Source organism: Mus caroli, unplaced genomic scaffold, assembly GCF_978045245.1.
Source record: "Mus caroli unplaced genomic scaffold, Mus_caroli_1 scaffold_17, whole genome shotgun sequence".
Taxonomy (NCBI): domain Eukaryota; kingdom Metazoa; phylum Chordata; class Mammalia; order Rodentia; family Muridae; genus Mus; species Mus caroli.
Genome location: NW_028227272.1, coordinates 39,916,124 through 39,935,148, shown reverse-complemented (window position 1 = coordinate 39,935,148; position 19,025 = coordinate 39,916,124). Strand labels below are relative to the sequence as shown.

General features: G+C 36.2%; 1 protein-coding gene across 18 annotated transcripts in view; it reads right to left on the bottom strand.

Annotated features, from left to right (window-relative positions):
* Zbtb20 (zinc finger and BTB domain containing 20) overlaps positions 1 to 19,025 on the bottom strand; it is a 765,654-nt gene that overhangs the window by 712,722 nt on the left and 33,907 nt on the right. For 15 of the 18 annotated variants that reach the window (XM_085832261.1, XM_029470521.2, XM_085832263.1 and 12 more), the window contains exon 1: positions 11,463 to 11,784. The exons of 2 other annotated variants lie outside the window; for them this stretch is intronic. The gene's annotated coding sequence lies outside the window, so the exon portion shown is untranslated. One more of the 18 variants, XM_085832262.1, reaches the window with a different exon arrangement.

The window sequence follows — 19,025 nt, the reverse complement described above, 5'->3', positions numbered from 1 at the left end:
GAACTGTTTTAAGATAGACATGCCCTTTAAGCTGGTCTCAAATCAAAATAAATTTGGGATATTCAAAGAGCCTATAGAATTTTCCCTGTGGAGCTTAAATAAATTACTGACAAAATTTTCCATTTCATACTCCCTTACTAAATTTGACTTTCTACAAAATCATGTTTTAATTTCTATATTTGAAAAAAGAGAGCCGGGCGTGGTGGCGCACGCCTTTAATCCCAGCACTCGGGAGGCAGAGGCAGGCGGATTTCTGAGTTCGAGGCCAGCCTGGTCTACAAAGTGAGTGCCAGGACAGCCAGGGCTACACAGAGAAACCCTGTCTCGAAAAAACCAAAAAAAAAAAAAAAAAAAAAAAAAAAAAAAAAAAAAAAAGAAAAAAGAGTAGGTAAATTTCTTAATTTTAAGATCTACCCTTCATTCTTCCCTAGATGACAACCTAAAAGAGTATAATTTGGGAAAAGGTCACTCTTAGAATTTCAAATGTAATCCAAATCCCCAAAATTGAAATTCTTCTAAAGAAAGGATTACATTCCCCTGTTACTACGTCTGGATACTTACATACATACATACATACATACAATGTTTAATATATGAATTAAGTTGTCATCAAAACTTTCCCAAACTATATATGTATCTTGATTTATAAGATCATGGTTATTTTCAAACAGAGATGACACAGACCCTAGTTTTTTTACACTGTGACTACTGCACGTGCATTAGAGATAAACTTATACCCTACAAAGCTGATTAGCACTTGGTGACTTGTGGTTAACAAATGGTACACCTTTCTGATTCTGGGGTATACTATGATTGTAAGGAGTACATTTAAAGTCATTGATAATATATTAAGAGAACTAACTTTGCTATCAATGTTAGACTGAATCCATATTTAACCTAAGCTCTGCCCCTTACTAAATATGCAATCATGTGTGAGTCACTTAACCATTACAAGCCTAGTTTTCTTCTCTTGTAGGAAATACCTCATAATCCCATAAGTAAAGCTACTTAAGAATTCAATAATTATAGCTAGTAGAACTATGTAGGCTCCTTTTGATTGTTGGTATTTTATTTGTACCTCCATCCAGAAATCATGTAGTGAAAAATACACAGACCCTGAATCTCAACTTTGGTGTACATAGCTGTCAACTAATGTCACAATGGATTCTACACAGGGGTTTTCATCTGAAGCACAGACAGACTATCACTATACATGCAGACTTGTAGGTAAAGATAAATTAAGTAACCTGTGTGAAAAACAAAAAGTATTGTCCTTCTTCCGTAAGTTGTGGTTGTAGGACAAGAGTAAACTTTTAACACCTGGCAGTACTGACTAGCCTTTCACAAGTAAAATACAGCTGTATTTACTTAAGGAATCATATGATTGATGAAGTTGAATTTAGATGCAAGGATAAACATATTGTAACATTAGACCTTAAAAAACTAAAAAGCAGTCATTCTCACAGTTTGCAATAAAAACTGATGGAATAGCTTTTATAAGATACATGTGACCTTGGAATCCATGCATATGAAAACTCACCTGCTGACTGTGATACATCTGAGGCTGTATGTAGATGACATAAAAGTCAACTAAAATTTTCTCAATTGATTGGACCAGCTACAATGCAGGATTCCTGAGTTCCATTGACCAATTACTGGTGATGGAGCTTGGATAACTAAAATTTAAGAAATACTGTAGGGTGATTATTATGCACCCTGATGCTTAAAAACCAATGAACTATCTGGTATAATAATTAAATGCTTGAGAACATTTCCCATAGTAATTGCTTACTTTTTAAAAATTAGCTTCTATACTTAATAAATATGATCAAAAGCAACTTGTGAACACTAAGTTTAAAAAGTTATTTAAAAGACAGTACATGTAGTCTTGTTTCACGTTTATTAGTTATTAAGGCAAAATACAGAAAATTTCGAGAACATCTCTAAAGAGTCTGCTGCCACAGAGGAGCATTCTAAGTAATGTCCCAGATTTGAATGTTCTTAAGCTGTGTGTTTTGCTCTGACTTGGACTTTATTATTGTTCCTTCTTTAGTTACAGCAGTAATTGCAGGGACACTCCTTAGTATTTGTACACTGCTTTTACTACTCGTAAAAGCTTTACAGACATGAACTCACTCGTTTAATCCTCACAATGACTCTATGAGAGTTTATAGGAAAGGTAACATCTACTATTGCTTTTTAAAAATTATAAAGGCAAACTTAAAAAGTTAAGTGAATTATCCAATCCTAAGTTTATTTGTGTTTTCAGTGATATGTGGACTTAAAACTCAAGCATAAATTCCATACAAAAACATGTGAAACTTAAACCTTAACTCTGACTTTAACAAGTTATGAATAAAGTTTAAAATAGCATGAAATAATATGTAGGTGGCAAGTAGTTGCTCTTTAAAAATATTCTACTTATTTTATAGCTAAAAAGAGAAAGATGGTGGTATCCCAATCAACCAAACTAAATATTTAATAAAATGCTAAATCTTACGGTGCCTCTCACTTATAACTCCCATGCCCACATTAAATTTAACCCCTATAAGAAGAGCTTTCTCTTCTAAATCATGAGATAACAAGTAGTATTTTCAACAATGAGTAATTTAACTTTTAGCTATAGTAGTAATTCAAAACCTGAGATGCCAAAGGTACAAAAATAATGTAAACACAGAGCAGGCCCTCCAAAACTCATGAGTTGACACCCTTCAGATCAGCCGGATCAGTCCAATTCTTTTATGCACTGATGTAGGAGGGCCAAGCATCTCGTTCACATTAGCACAAGAATTTTGTTGTGAAGCTGAAATTAGAAACTGAGCTTTGACTACTGTACAGCCAACTATAACACACACACAAACAGAAAATGTCATTTTAATATGGAGCACTCACAAAAAGGGTCCTATCATGACTGCCCTCCAAAAGACCCAACAAGCAGCTGAAGGAGTCAGAGGCTGATAGTTGCACCCAACCAATGGATAGAAGCAGCTGACCCGTTGTTGAATTAGTGAAGGCTGGAAGAAGCTGAGGAGAAAGGTGATCCTGTAGGAGGACCAGCAGTCTCAATTAATCTGGACCCCCAAGATCTCTCAGATAATGGACTACCAAACAGGCAGCATACACCAGCTGATATGAGGCTCCATACATACATACAGTAGAGGAGTGCCTAGTCTGTGTTGATTCAAAGATGATGCACCTAACCCTCAAGAGACTGGAGGCCCCAGGAAGTTTAGAGGTCAGGTGGGGTGGGGGGGTGGGGACATCCACGTGGAGACAGGTGGGTGGGGAGGAGGTATGGGATGTGGACCAGTTGGAGGATGGATGAGGGGAATAAAATATGGAGTGTAAAGAAATAAATTAATAAAAAAAGAAGAAAAACTAAATACATACATATATATATATACATATATAATATACATATATACACATATGTATATATATATGTGCATATATACACATATATGCACATATATATATACATATATATATCAAAGAGAAAGTTAGTGCTTGAAAAGGAGCTAAGTCAAAAGGTGTTCTTCCAAAAGAGAAATGCTTTGAAAACCATTTAAATCTTGGAGAGAGAAGGATAAAGTGTGTATGTGTGTGTGTGTGTGTGTGTGTGTGTGTGTGTGTGTGTTGAGTATTATGTATGTGTGTGCAAAATAAATGAATGTGTCATAAGCTGCCCAGTATAAGTATTTATGTGAACTTCAAGTAACTTGAGTGAGTATTCTGAATGCCATAGAAGGTTCCAGAATGACAGACGGTCATACATAAGTCTCATCCTCCAGCCCAGGGCTTACAGGGCCTATATGCTCAGAAACAATGACAAGTGAATGTGAGAAGCGGTATTACAAGGGATGCATATAAAAGTTCCCATCAGAATTCAAAAGAAGAAATAGCTTGGTGTCTGATGTGCTGAGTTTCAGTTTTACAAGCGAAAGAACTGAGTGAAAAACTCTTGTCTTCTCCATCTCTAATTCTAAGTTAAATACATCCCTCCCTGAACTCAGCATTTTAAAAGAATTTTCAATACTAGTATAAGAGGAGGAAATACACAGATCCTAATATTTTCTTGAGAATTAAGAATTCTCAAACCCACTAAAACACTTCATATGCATTTTTGTATCATTAATGCAAAACCAAGGCTTAGAACAAATTGCAAATATTTTTCTGAATGTCCACTTCTTTCCTTTTCACTGGCTCATGCATTAGTTACTCTCATAGCAACAGGGACACAAGGTGGCAGTGTCGTGCTGACATTCATTCCGGGCCCTTTCTAAATGGACAAATTTGAAAGAGGCAAGAGGGTCTATTGTGGCAGTTAAAACCAGAGTTGTGATGCTGGCCTCCCAGGTCTGCCAGTATTTACAGGGGTTAAGGAAGAACAAATCTTTTTGAATTTCATGAAAATCACATCATGATTTTATAGAAGACAGTGTATTCTCTGATGGCATCGCCTAAATATGTCTGTGTTCATAAAATGTTCAAAGGCATCCAGTTCAGTCTGCCAGTGGAAACTCAGAAGTGAGCGGTGTACCACGGACAAGCTGTGGACACGGACCACCTCTCCATCTAGTGGCCAGTGGGAAAGAGGAGCCATGGAAGCTAGGCTGCACTCCACTCACTTAAAACTTACTTAAAACTGTCTTTTCTCAGACTACCCACAGGCAATTAAGTCCTTCAGTCTGTCAAAAAAAAAATTTTTGGTTTACTGCAATTATTGAGTCATTAAATAAGAGCAATAATACATTGTGACATTTACTCCCCTGATATCCTGATGCCACCTCAAAATTAAAGTGCTGTGTTCTCTCAGACCAGAGGCTCCTTCCACTCTTCCACCAGTACAAAACCAAACGTCCTCCATCCACTTTTAGCTTATAAACAGAAACTATGAACAGAGAAAGCTACAAATACAGCACCTAAAACAAAAATCACACTGTTTAAGACTTTAAAAAAATAGAATCAGATAAGTTTTACTGTTTTACTGTCAAAGGAAAAAAAATCCTGCAAAACAGAGATTGTGACTTATTTAAAATCACAGTCAAAAGAAACAAGGCCTCCAGATTTAGCCACTTTAAATCCTTTCTTGCATTAATTAATACCACCTGATTCCAGAGGAAGAGCTTTGTAGCTGACTGTAGGGTTTTTCTCAACATACCAGAAAAAAAATAGTTTTTAAACTTTTGTTCATATGTTTCATGGCCAACTGACAGAACAAAACTATTGAGTGTAGGTAGTGAAGATATCTATATCTTCATATTGGTGGGTATACTGAGAATGATAGAGTATAATTTTTTCTTAAAAGGAACGAATTATCTGGATTATTCAACATTTGCAAAGCAAACCACCAAATGGGCAGGATGCAATGAAGAATGGGCTATTAAAACCCAGTTTCAGAAAGCTTTTATGTAAAACAAAACTTGAATCCATTTTGTCTGATTATATAAAATTATTTGGCTTTGTTTTAAGAGAAAACACACACAAACTTGGGATCAGTTCACCCACTTTAATTCAGCTTATGGTGCTGCTTTGGTGACTGCTTTGCTAGGAAGACTTCTTACAGAACAAATACATCTGTTCACCAATATGAAGATCTATCTGCTCAGAGCTCAAACCCCAAGGATTAAAGGGCGGCAAGAAGCCTGATACTGAGAGTACCACTCATGTGAGACGCTTTGACTCTGCTATAACCTCCTTGAAGTGGCACCATTAGAATCTGAATTGGGATGAACAGAGTATTTAAGATCTATTTGCTGTAGCAGGATAAAAACGGAAGCTGTAGGAATGGGTCAAATAGCTTTTTCCTAAGTTGGGCACAAAGTATTTTTCTTTCACCAACTCCTCCCATTCTCAGTATTACTTATTTCAATTTCCTTCTTAAGCACATCGATTTCTTTTCCTTGTAGCAATGAAATGAGGGAATAAAGATCATTGCTGATATAAGAAACCACAAAATGGTACAAGGATTTTACTTCTTTTTATCCTATTTGAAACCCAGGCGATAAGAATATATGACCAAGAACATAGGGACAATGAATAAACATATAAAGAACAGGGGTGTATTTACTGAATTAAGAGGAGTTTAATGTGTCCGGTATTTTAAAAAGAAAACAAATCACCAAGAACTAGTGTAAAGCAACCCTCCCAACAGCATTTGCCTAACTTCTATTTAGACAACAACAAAAAAGGATGTCTAGGTAAGGTGTTTGTATTTTAAATGACAGTCATACAGTTTTCACATGTGCATATGAGAACCAAAACAGTTACATAACCTGAAGAAGCATTCTGCTAATTATTTTTACTAATGGCTAAGTTGGCATACCCATACGAATAGAAAACACTCCTATAATCTTTGTCAGTTACATCTACTGGAACGATCAAACTATGAAATGAATTCACAACAACAAATCACAGTTAGATTGTAAATCCATATGATATTTTAAAAGGAAAACTAAAAACAGAAACCCATGGTAATTTAATAAAAAGAGAAAAACTAAAGGCTCCTAACTGTTAACATTTATATAACAAATTTTATGGTTTCAAGATAGGCTCACATTGAGTTTCTTTAAGGGCAAAATAACACTATGTAATTTGTAATTATTCCCATTTGTATGGTTTTCAATTTATTGGGCATCATTTTATTCTTCTAACTGCAAACTCTACTATACATGAATATATTTTTAATATAACTGCTTATATTAGTAGTTTAATATGAGAACTTTTCAAATAAATTCTTGATACTTAACTGCTTAATGTGAAATATGAGCATTAAATTCATCTTATCTGAAGACACATATGTCTTCAATAGCAAAGCTACTTCTTATAGCAGCAAGGCAAACCGTATATGATAATCATGACCCTTTCAATCAGCTGTGATGGAAAGCACTCAGAATCCATGAAAACTGTGCGTGGGCCATCTGCCAGCTATAGGAACTGATCAATTTACTGTCCATGCTCCTTTCTTCTCCATATTCTTATGTAGAAAAGTTGCTAAATGCGTCTGGGTTAAAGTAGTTATGTAAGAGCTGCATTGCTTAACAGAACTACAAAACACTGCCTGCCTAGAGTTTCAGTTGAGTGTCAAAAGATTCCAGAAAGGCAAATGTTCCATGTCCTCAAGCTGATGACTCTCAAGTGAACTGTAGAATAACCGAAAAGCTTGATCCTGGAGTAGAAGAGATGTTATGGAGCCAAAATCAAGCATAATTTTCCCTCAGTTGAGTGCAGAAGCAGCAGAGTATTTGTCAATGTGTCCATTACCACAGGAGGAACAGAGTCACAGAACAAGTCCCACTTGTATGTCCTTGAAGGCTGCTTTGAACAAGTGCTGTGGTAGATACCACATGTTCAACAGTAATACAGGTAGGTGGCACTATTCCTTCTTAGAGCCTCAGAAACTTGCCTCTACTGCTTCTGAAACAGCTTGAAATTATTCTTGGCACATTAAATATAATAGGTTTCGATACTGATATGTGATTATAGGACATTTGTGTAACAGGACAAGAAGTCAGACATTTTCTAGAATGTATAGAATATGCATGTAGCCTTTAGACTTTGGGTCACAAATGAAAAGTACCTGGCTAAGTTAAGGGATTACATAATAGCAACCAAAATGTCTTATATAATGAAAAAAATATTTAAAAGGCCTTGGCCTCTAAGCAAAGAACAGATTGCGTCGTTAAAACGTGGTGCTGGCACATGAAAACACAGGCAGACAGAAGGACTAGGTTAGGACCTCTGGAAGTGCATGCCATCAAGGGTCAACCAAAACTAAGTATAGACAAAAAGGCATATGGAAACCTGCTACTTTGTAAGCTACTTCAAGATTATTTTTTAATGGAGAGATAAAAGCACTTGCAAGTCTACCTTGCACAGTTGACAGTGTGTAGTGCCACTACAGTAGGACAGTCTGTTTCTTTATGATACCAAATTTCTAAAATTTGTATTTTATAGAGCCAAATAACTGAAAATAGTCAGATTTTTCTCTTTGGTACAGCTCAGGTCCTCACTAGTTAAGAAAGTTAGGATGGGCTTCTTTAGTAAATGTAAATAAAGCACATTTTCTACTAAAAATCATAATTTGTGTATTTTTAAGTAGGTCCAAGGTGGGGCAGCTCGAATGCCCATTATCAACAGCTACTCTCAAGAGCCATGCTTACAAATGAAGAAGGCTGGAACCAGCAGCATTCAAAGAATGTCAACAGCAGACCTCCCTTTGCCAGAAAAGATCACAGTGAGCACAGGGGCCAGATGCTGCTTCCACATACCTTGCCAGACCTCTGAGCAACACGTTGCTCAGGGCCTAAATTTGGCTTCCTATGTGAGAGCATAACCAGCCACACCTCGGGATTGGGCAAGTCTGTGGACACATCCACCAATAATTTCTATATTTATAGAAAGCCAGAACATGTGTAGATAATCACACAATTGGTTATTTATATAGTGCCAGATTTTATGAATACAGGAATTTGTTAATTAGCACAAGGACTAATCATTAAAATTCAAAAATAGATAAATAAACAGGAATGCCATTTATTTGTTAACATTTCAGGGAGAAAGTATGCAGCTGCTTTCCTTTTGATGAATATAGGCTTCTGCAGGGAAAAAAAAAAACCATGAAGGAAAAGGATCTGCAATTTTTGAAACCCTACTGAGTAAGATCCAGGAAATCATACATAGTCTTTCTATTAAAAATGATCATACTGATTCGTCCTTCAGTTAAAAAAAATTTAGAAAGTTTAAGCTGGCATGTGCTTAGCATTTGAAGCATACTGTTTGGCATTCCACTGTTTGGGTGCTTTTCAAAGAGCCAAAGCTGATTTTCATCGGATAGGAGTTAAAAAGCACACACACGTCACTCAATACCAAATTGTTTTAGCTACAGGGCATGGCAAAGCATGAAATAACTGCTTTAGAGCACTTCCTCATGTGGGTGTGTTAGATAACTGTCTGCTCTAACATTAAAATGAAACACACTATGACCTGACCAGGGCTTCGGGACTTAAACAGGAAGATGAGCCCCCCATAACCAGCAAGACTGGTTAATGAATTTTTCTGGCACTCTATAGCCCTCCTGTGACGCAAGCCTTTCAGCCGTCCAAATCCCTAGGCAGCAGAGGGCACTGGCTTTAAGTTTACATATGCACATTTTACAGTGTCCTGCAGCATTTAGATTGTGACAGTTCCTCCCAGAAAAGGGCAAGATTATTTTTCATCCTAAAAATATTTTCGATTTACTGAAGGCCAACCAAGAATTATAATGCAAAAGAAAACACATTCTAAAAATTAAAACCACCACAGAAATGACTAAAATTTTCCTTCCTTTTATCCTTTCTGGGAGGTAAAAAAATTTCCATTCTCTTTTGGAGTTACAGCATTTGGTGTTTACTTGTGGTTAATGTAAAAACACAATGTGAAATATTTAAAATTCTATCAGCAATGCATCTATGATTTTTGGATCCATATAAACATGAATTATATACATAAATTCACACTATTTCCACAAAATACATATGCACAAAAGATGATTGATCAAACAGTCTGTGAATGATTTCTTTTATCTAAAAGAGCATCTTAGATAATTCTTCAAGAGATCATACCAAAAATAACAGGTGTATGACACAGACACACTTCTGACCTATTAGTTCTGAAACAACTTTTTGGATCACAGTCTGAAATGGGAAAAATTCTGTTCACAACACCAACTATGCACAGTGTTAATACACGTTTCCTAAAGCCACCTTCAAACTTTCCATGGACCTTTGATTAAAAAAAACAAAAAACAAAAAAAAAAAAAAAACCAATCTCTGAAAGGGCCTGACTGAATGTACTTCAGGTCTGTATGCTCTTGGACAGGGCTGAAATGACAGTGGAGGAAAAAAAAAAAAAAAAAACTAAATTAAAAGTCTAAGTCTATTTTTTTTTTTTTTAAGAAACGGTAAAGAAGACTTTTAGTAGCAAAAGTTCACCACCCTCCCATAATAATGGATTCTGAATAAACGCTTTACTAGGCTTGAACCTTGAGAGTGTGTTGTGGAGTCTGCTCTCGTGTCCCAGGTGGGTTAAGAATATTGCTTTCTGGACTTCTTTGTGTTGTCAGAGAGGCCTAATGGAATTAACAGGGGAAAGTCTGCTACTTATAGTAAATAAATAATGTATTACAAAAAGGTGATTGTTATTATCAAACATCTCCACAGATCAGCATTCATTTCCTATCACTGCTCGTGTATATTCTGAAAACATTTATGTGCCTCTCTGTCTGACTTAATTTTTATCAGATGAATAAAAGTTCTACTTTTGCACAAACCTAAATAAAGTCCATCTAAAAGTATATTTCACATCCACCTTATTTAACTACTCCTTGAAATTTTGAAAAAGCACTATTCTAGAAAATTCCTCAACAATGCAAGCTGGTTTCAAGCATAGCTTTTTTCCCACCATGAAAAGAAAAAAGAAATAAAAAAAACCCTCAAATACATATTTGCAATAACAAATACATTATTTATGGACTCAAATATGTTAAGGGAATACTTACAGTTGTTGCACAAAATGGCCTGATACACTCCATAGCTTCCACTTTGTTAAAAAAAAAAATGTAAAAAGGCCAGCCTCCACTCCTCCCTCCCTAAGCATAAACAAGCAGTAACATACTAAAAGGAAACTATCCCAGGATAAAAACTTCTTGTTAAGAAAGTTTGTACTCTTACTAACCACAGTAATGCCCATATAAATGCAACAATCTATCTATAAAATAAAAACTTAGAAAATAGCCACAAGTTCTTTGAAACTATAACCCCCTGATGCACTATTTCTACATGTGTAGTAGCAAAAAAAATAGTTCCTTGATCCTTGCCCACCCTGAGAGGCTACCCTTCACCTTATGTCCAATGTCATCAAATAAACATGCTAGCATAAAGTATGCAACCTGCTTAAAGGATCTATACTGTAAATATGGACTTTAAACTTCAATGTAAAACAAAGAACAAGAGTCTCATTTTGGTAGTACCCACACTGGCACTGCAGCTAAAACTCACTGGCAAATAACTAACAAAATCCAGTTAGCAATAAATAAGGACAACATGATATATAGACAGACAGATGGAATTGCATAAACAGACGAGAAAAGCAAAGAGACAAACATACGGAGGAGTTTGTTTTAAAAGAGTGAAAGATTCTGATTTACTCATTACTTTAGTAAGAAAAATAGGTTTGTTTGTAATTATTTTTAAACTAATAAAACTGAATCACAAGGTCACACCCTTAAATAATTAAGAAAATTAGTAGAGGGTAGGCCTCCTATAGATGTTCCAAAATTCAAGCTAGCATTAGCTCTGTCAAATTTAAATACAGAAATTAAAATTCAGGAAAGAAAGCCTAAAAGCACTGTGGAGTAAATAAGATGATAAATGCAGGGGGACTGAGGAGGCAGGGTTGTTTTTATGAAAGTTGTCTGCCCCTACCTTCTTCCCCAGCGCTGAGTTTCTCTTCTCATAATCGGTGTCTCCCTGGAAGTACAGTGTGAGTGGTAATGACTGCCTGCCTCCCTAATGAGTCCATTTTCCTGCTCTTGATGTTGTGTATATACACACACTGCAACCTACCTTACAAACCACAGAGACGGGAAGAGAGAGAGAGAGAGAGCGAGCAAGAGAGAGGGAGGGGAAGGGGGGCAGAGAGAGAGAGAAAGACAGAGACAGAGCAAGCAAGGCAGTGAGAGAGAAAGAGAAGGAGAGAGAGAAAGAGAAACAGAAACAGAGAGAGAGAAAGGCACAGACAAAGCCCTTCCAGACAGCAGACAGCCCTCCTTCCCCTAGCCAGGAACATGCAACTCGTCTAATGCAGCAACAGGTTCAGTATTGCCAGACTAACAGGGGAAAAGGTATATTCTCTATAGCATTACTGCTTGCAAAGAAACAGTTTAAGAGCAGCTGGCTCCACCTTCTTTATTTATGCTCCATTATGAGGAATGTATTGTTTCAGCTCTGGCACACAGTACGTGTGTAATTATCATAAATACATTTTTGCATATTAGCAGGAAATAAGGAATTACATAGCTTATTTGTGCAATCTTTCAAATTTATTTTTTGAATGTGAGAAAAATGTCAACAAATCTGCTCTGACAAAAGCTTAGTAATGATTTTAAAGTCAGAGCTGTCTTAAAGGAGACTGTAAGAAACAGACTCCATACAATAGGAAAACTGATCTCAGACAAAACTGGTAACTGCAAAGAACGAATCATTGTTCAGTAAATAAACCAAGACCATAAACAAAACTATAAGACAAAAACAGAATGAAGTTTAATTAACTTGCTAATAGGCTAGTACCCTAGAAGAAAGCAGACTGGTTTCTTGTTTGAAGCATCCAGCTACACAAACACCACAATGCAAGGCAGTCTGTATTAACAGGTGCAATGCATTTAATACATAGTATACCAGAGAAATAAACCTATTAGGAGTTACCATTCAAGCAAGACAAAGTTCTATACAATATGGATCTGAAACTACAGTAAATAATCTTTCATCTTTTATTAGAAGTAAAAACTAAAACTGGTGCTTTTAAATAAACGTTCCTTGAAAGAAAAAAATGAAATTCTTTATACTACACCTTTAACCAAATTTTCACATGCACTAGCTCCAGGAAAACAGTGCTAGTTATATTGCTGGTCCCACCACATGCTCCTCATAGCCTTTGCTAACTCCCAGGTGCCTTTTCTAAAGTGGAGAGATATCTTCAGCTTTGGGATGATGAACATCAGAAAATAGAACTGGTTGGAAGTCCCTTGTTTTTTTTTTCAAAACAACTCCTGATAAGCCAAACTATATGTATGTATATATATATATATATATATATATATATGTACGTATGTATTGTATCTGTGTAGATACCCATCTTCCTTAATGTTGTTTATACAGTTTGACTATATAAAGTGTATGCATTTAAAAATATTAAAAGAGTAGATTTTTCCAAAGGAATTCACACACATAAAATGAAAGGTAAGAGGGTGCACTTGACTTACTCCAATGCTATATTTTGATACTAATGACCTTAAATATATTATCTGCAAAACTATCTTTTTATATGGCTTAACTTACTACAAAAGTCAAAATGTATTCCTTTACATAACCAAAGTAATTTCACCATGCTGGGTGGAGGCATATATAGATCAGTTGGCAGAGTGCTTGCCTAGCATGCACGAAGGCCTGGATTCAGTCCCCAGCGTTTCCTAAAACGGGACACAGTGTCTTAGCCTTAAAACCCCACGTTTAGAGGAAGTGGAGGCAGATGGAGAAGAAGTTATGGTCATCCTTAGCAACATACTAAGTTCGAGGTCAGCCTACAGCATACATCTTCTTGCCCCTGGCTGCTCTGATAATTCCATGTTTATCGTAAAGCTATAATATAATCAAGACAGTGTGGATCTTGAAAAAGTAAATAAATAAATGAAATCTCAATGGTGTAAAAGAGTAGAGGAGCTGGAAACAGATCCACATAAACCTAGTCAACTAATCACTAACAAACTAAGAGGGCAACACAATGGAACAAAGGCAGACTTCCCACCACAAAGCACAAGAACAACACAACATGAAAAAGTCCTGGACAACAACCCAAAATGCTGGGAATTATGGGTAAAAGCACCTATATAATGCAACACTCTAGGACTCCAAAACTTCAGAAATAAATCCTTAAGGAAAACACTAGCAATGTGATCCAGGAAAGAACAAATTCGTAGACTGAACATTAAAATCACCATTTTTTCTTTGTATGTGAAGAATACTGAAAAAAAAAATAATGGTAAGACAAGCCATAGAAAACTAGGAAATATTTACAGCAGACAGATCTAATAATATATACTTATCTAAGATATGAAATTATATCTTCAACTCAAACAAGCAACAGAATTTAAAAGGTGGGCAAAGAGCTTAACAGTCACCTCATTGAAAAGGAAAACCAAAGGCAAATAAGCAAATAGAAGCATGCATGTCATATGTCTTCAAGCAGTGCAAAGCAAAACAATAAGATATCACTTCATACTCATTAGAGCAGCCAAAACCCAAGGCCCTGACGATACCAAATGCTTGCTAGCGGGAATGTGGAGCAGCCGGAATGCTCCCTCACTGATGGCAACAATAGAAAACAATACAACTACCTCACAGTTTCATGCAAACCTATTTTCTAAAACATCCTCAACAGAACGTTCTACGGGAGCTATAGTCGTAACTCCCCAAACTTTCAGTTAATCAAAAGGTTCTTTATTAGATAAATGGACAGTCTGTGGTATAGCAAGACAACAGAATGTTTTCCAGTACTAAAAATAAAGAAGCCATGAAAAGCTATGGAGGAAATTTTTACATGATTCCACTATATGACATCCTAGAAAACACGATTGCAAATGAGAATCCAGGGTCATGGTAACAATGAGATGAATAAATGAAGAACAAAGGATGATTCAGGGCTTAAAATCACCCTCAGTTGACCGGTGTGTTGGCGCACACCTTTAATCCCAGCACTCGGGAGGCAGAGGCAGGCGAGGCAGAGGCAGGCAGATTTCTGAGTTCAAGTCCAGCATGGTCTACACAGTGAGCTCCACGACAGCCAGAGCTATACAGAGAAACTCTATCTCGAAAAACCAAAAAAAAATAATAAAAATAAAATAAAAAAGTTCCCCTCCGTGTGAACTGGACGGTACTGGATAGATGTGATAGTACTTTTCTCTACAAGCCTAGGAGTCCTTTAAAAAGAAGAAAACCTCTTAGGGCTAGAGAGATGGCGCAGGCAGCAGTTAAGAATGTGTACTGCTCTTGCAGGGAACCAGAGTTCTGGCCTCTGCACCCAGCACCTGTAGCAGAGAGCTCACAACTGCTTGTTAACTCCAGCTCTAGAGAGCCTGTGCCTCTGACCTTTCCACAGCCACCACGGCTCACATGCACATTCTCTACACATACATACGCACAATTAGAAATAAACACAAAGGCGATCACTAATCAAATCTAAAACGTGTTGCTTCTGGAGCAGGCACAGTGATTCAGTGTACAAAGGCACTTTCTAGTGCCAACTGAAATCTGAATTCAATTATCAGAACCCATAGTAGGAGAGAATCAATTCCCAAAGGATGTCCTTTGATTTCCAAACTTGCACCACCATAACACAATAACAACATACACAGCCATACATACACACACACACACACAATAATAACAACTAAAATAAAAATATTGTTTTCTGTACCCAGAATTGCGGCTAATTTTTGCACATCCTGAAAAGTCATGTAACTATCCACAGTTTAGGTTTTTTCATATAATAAAAATTAAATTTAAAGAAAATAATTGGATTTAAACTAACAATTATTGTGACAGCCGGTGCTTAATTGTTCACTATGTATAAGAACTATTCTAAGTCATTTTCATTTATTAACTCATTAAATCTTAATAATGACCCTATGAGGTAAGAACTGTTTTTAGGCTATATTTTCAAGATAAAGAAACAAGATTAAGTAATTGTCTGAGATCACATAATTTAGCAGTAATGGGATTTGAATCTAACCTGTCTGGTTTAGATCTCATGGTTTAATTCTTATACTTCAATGCTTCCAAATATCTTATGATTGCTAAAACCTCACCCAGACATAATATTCTGTGCTGTTAGGTTAAATTCAATATATCATGCCTTGCATATTAATACAGCACCATTAAAATTTCAACATCCAGACTTCTCAGTACATGTGGTTTATGGGTATAGCAAGTCTAAAATACCTTCTGTCAGGTATTCTTGAATATTGTGTAATGATGGATCCATGGTAAAGTGCTTGCAGACATGTGAGAACCTGAGCTCAGATCCTCAGAACTCAAGGCAATTTTGGAATCCCCGTGTTCTAAGGTGAGATGTAGGGATAGGAGAATCCCTAGAAGCTCACAAGCCAGCTAGGCTCCTATACACAGCAACACACATTGAGACATTGCCTCAGAAAGATGAAAGACTGGAAGATGAAGTCCAAGACCCAAGATTATCCTCTGGGTGGCATACAAATCATGTGTGTGTGTGTGTGTGTGTGTGTGTGTGTGTGTGTGTGTGTATACATATCATACACAAAGAAAGATTTTTTAAATTGTATAGTTTAAATATCATACACTTACAATAATAATACAACCAAGTATTTAAAGAATTAAATGAATATATAAAATACAATAGAGCATCTCCAACTTTCTGTAGTGTGAGAAGGGAATAGAAATGCAAGAGTCAATTGTAAGAATTGTAAGAACAATAAATAGATAAATGTATGTAGTTTTTTTTAAAAATCTGTTTCAACTGTGAATTATTTGGATATAGTCAAAATCTTCATAGTTTTGACTTACTCTTAAATAAAGGATTTATCCTTGCACTGATCATTATGCATTAACTAAACAAGCTGTCTCTTTACTATACACTGGAGATGAAACAATTTTAAAACATGATACACAGTTCCTGCCCTTGAAGACTTCACAGAACAGAAGGGGATGGGCAGGCAAACAGTCCAGTGAATAAAATCAAATAACACTGGCTAAACTGGTATTTTATAATAGCCCCTTAAGCCCCTCAATTAGCTAAACACAAGTCTATAAATGTCTAAATTTAAAATATGAAAGTATGTGTGCATACACTTGTGGGGAAGGGGTAGGTTCTGAGATTAGAATTTGAGTTTGTTTTCATACAATGACCTCTATACATACACTGCATATAGCTTATTTCCCAAAATATCTAGTGAATTCTTTAAGTACGTTATACACATACATAAATGAATGTGAAAGTTAGTGGTAAATACTGTCCTATTATATTAAATTCCATTTTTTTCAATTACATGCATCTTGGTCAGTGTTATCTTAATAATGACTTCAAAGACTGCGCGGATTTTTTAACGCTTTAAAAGCATAGGAAGCTTAGGCATTCACCAATATCCCAACTCATAGTCTCCCTGAGCTCGGCATCATTAATGTTTTAACACTATTCCCAAGATTCCCAAAGACGCCTCTACTGTGAAGAGGAAGAGAAAATTAGAGCCATGTTGCAGCCACGGAAAGTTTCCGAAGCCTGAGGAAAAGGGTAGAAAAGCCATGTTTAGGATCAGTAAGACAAAATGGTTAATTGCTACACTAAATAGAAGACTTTGTCATTGAAGCCGCCATCATCAAGCTAATTCTATGTCTTTTAATTAGATAATAATTCTTAATTTTGGTCATCTGACAAAAATTGTATCCCATTACTCCCCAAAAAATGAAAAGAGATTGCAGATAAATCAGAGTTTTCTAATCCTGCCAAACAGTACAGTCCTTATATGGAAAAGGAAATATTTAATTTCAATTATAATCAACAAATATTTAAGTCTATAACTAACGGCACCGAGTATAATGTGTGTAGCTGGGATTGCCTCTGTTATGGCTAGTTGGAGCACTGAAGAGGTTTTATGCCCCTCTCCTCCATTAGACTGAGACCTGTACACAACAGATCATTCCTTCACTTCTATGGCCTGGCAGCTGTAGTTCAGCTAAGACGTTGTTGAAAGAATACTCAGTTTTCTTGAATGAGAACGTGTGTACATGAAGGCTTAAACAAAACAATGGCACACAGGATTCACAAACAGTAGTTAAGTAAAGACTTGACCAAATCTGAGTTCTAAGGATGATGTAAACAACTTGTAAGTAACAGTTTAAAATTTACTAATTCACACATAGTTTATTCTTATTTTAAGATCTTTTAGACAGACAATAAATGCTGAATAAAAAAGATATTCTCCTCTCATAGATTTTAAACATTTGCTTACAATTGTGTGTGTGTGTCTGTCACACACACACACACACACATGCCTCAGTATGTTCATGGGAAGGTCAAAGGACAACTTGAGGGAGTAGGTTCTCTTCCAGCATGAGCACTCAGTTACTGAACACAGTTTGTCATTGGAAGCAAGGGCCCTCACCTACACACCCATCTCACGGACCCCTGGAAGACTGGAAATCACATCCCCAGTAAGACTCAGCCCGCATTCACATGTGCTTTAGCTAATATTACTTGACTTTATATATGAAAATATCCAAGTAAAATCTGAAGTTGTTTTTATATAGGAATGAAACTATCTTACCTCAGGAAAACACCTTAAAAGCTAGAAGATTGGGGTACACCATGTATAACCTTCTTGTGGGATTAAACTGTACTAAGTAAGAAAGAAGCAACACCCTGAAGGTAGGAAACATGAAGAGGAGAATGAAGAGTGGAGAAAGCAATGAGACCTTCCCACTTTAAAGGTGAATTTTTCTTTCTCAAGTGAAACCTAATCTAGATTCTAAGAGTATTTTTGCAATGCAAATGTCTTTCTTCTCTGCAAACTTCTGGCAAAGTCTGGTTGGTGTCTACAATCTTACATAGTTGTATAATGAAGTCCAAAAGAATCAACAGAGAAGTCAATTCCCACACTCACGCACATACTAAATGCTTTACAGGATGGATGCTTCCCCCTCAAGACATCCAGGAGTAATTAGTGGAGTGAACAATGGCTAGGAAATAGTAAATCTTGAGTAAAAGAAATCAAAAGTACCTTTAATGTAGAATGACTCATGTATGGAAATGAGTCAATCTCCCTTTTGCAATGCAAGACAAAGCAGACCATGGAGGACAATAACTACAAAGATCAATGCTAAACTACAGCATTATAAGTTTACTTTAAATGATATGACTATCATCATAAAATGAAGGGAATAAAGAACTTCCATTACAAAAAACAATGGAAATGCTGACCTAATGTAATGAAAAAAACATACTAAGTTCATTTGCAGTAATATCTACCGGAGTCTAGAAAATTCTTTTAGACATAAGAACTGAATGAATTCTTCTTGCCTCCTGCTTGGTCCACCCTAAATAACAATCTAGGACAAAGCCAGCAGCTAGCCAATCTTTAAAGTTTTAACACATATAATTGATTCATACATACAGCATATATTAAATATACCAGAAAAGTACAGCAGTACACTTACTAGGAAAAATGAAACCCACATAAAGAC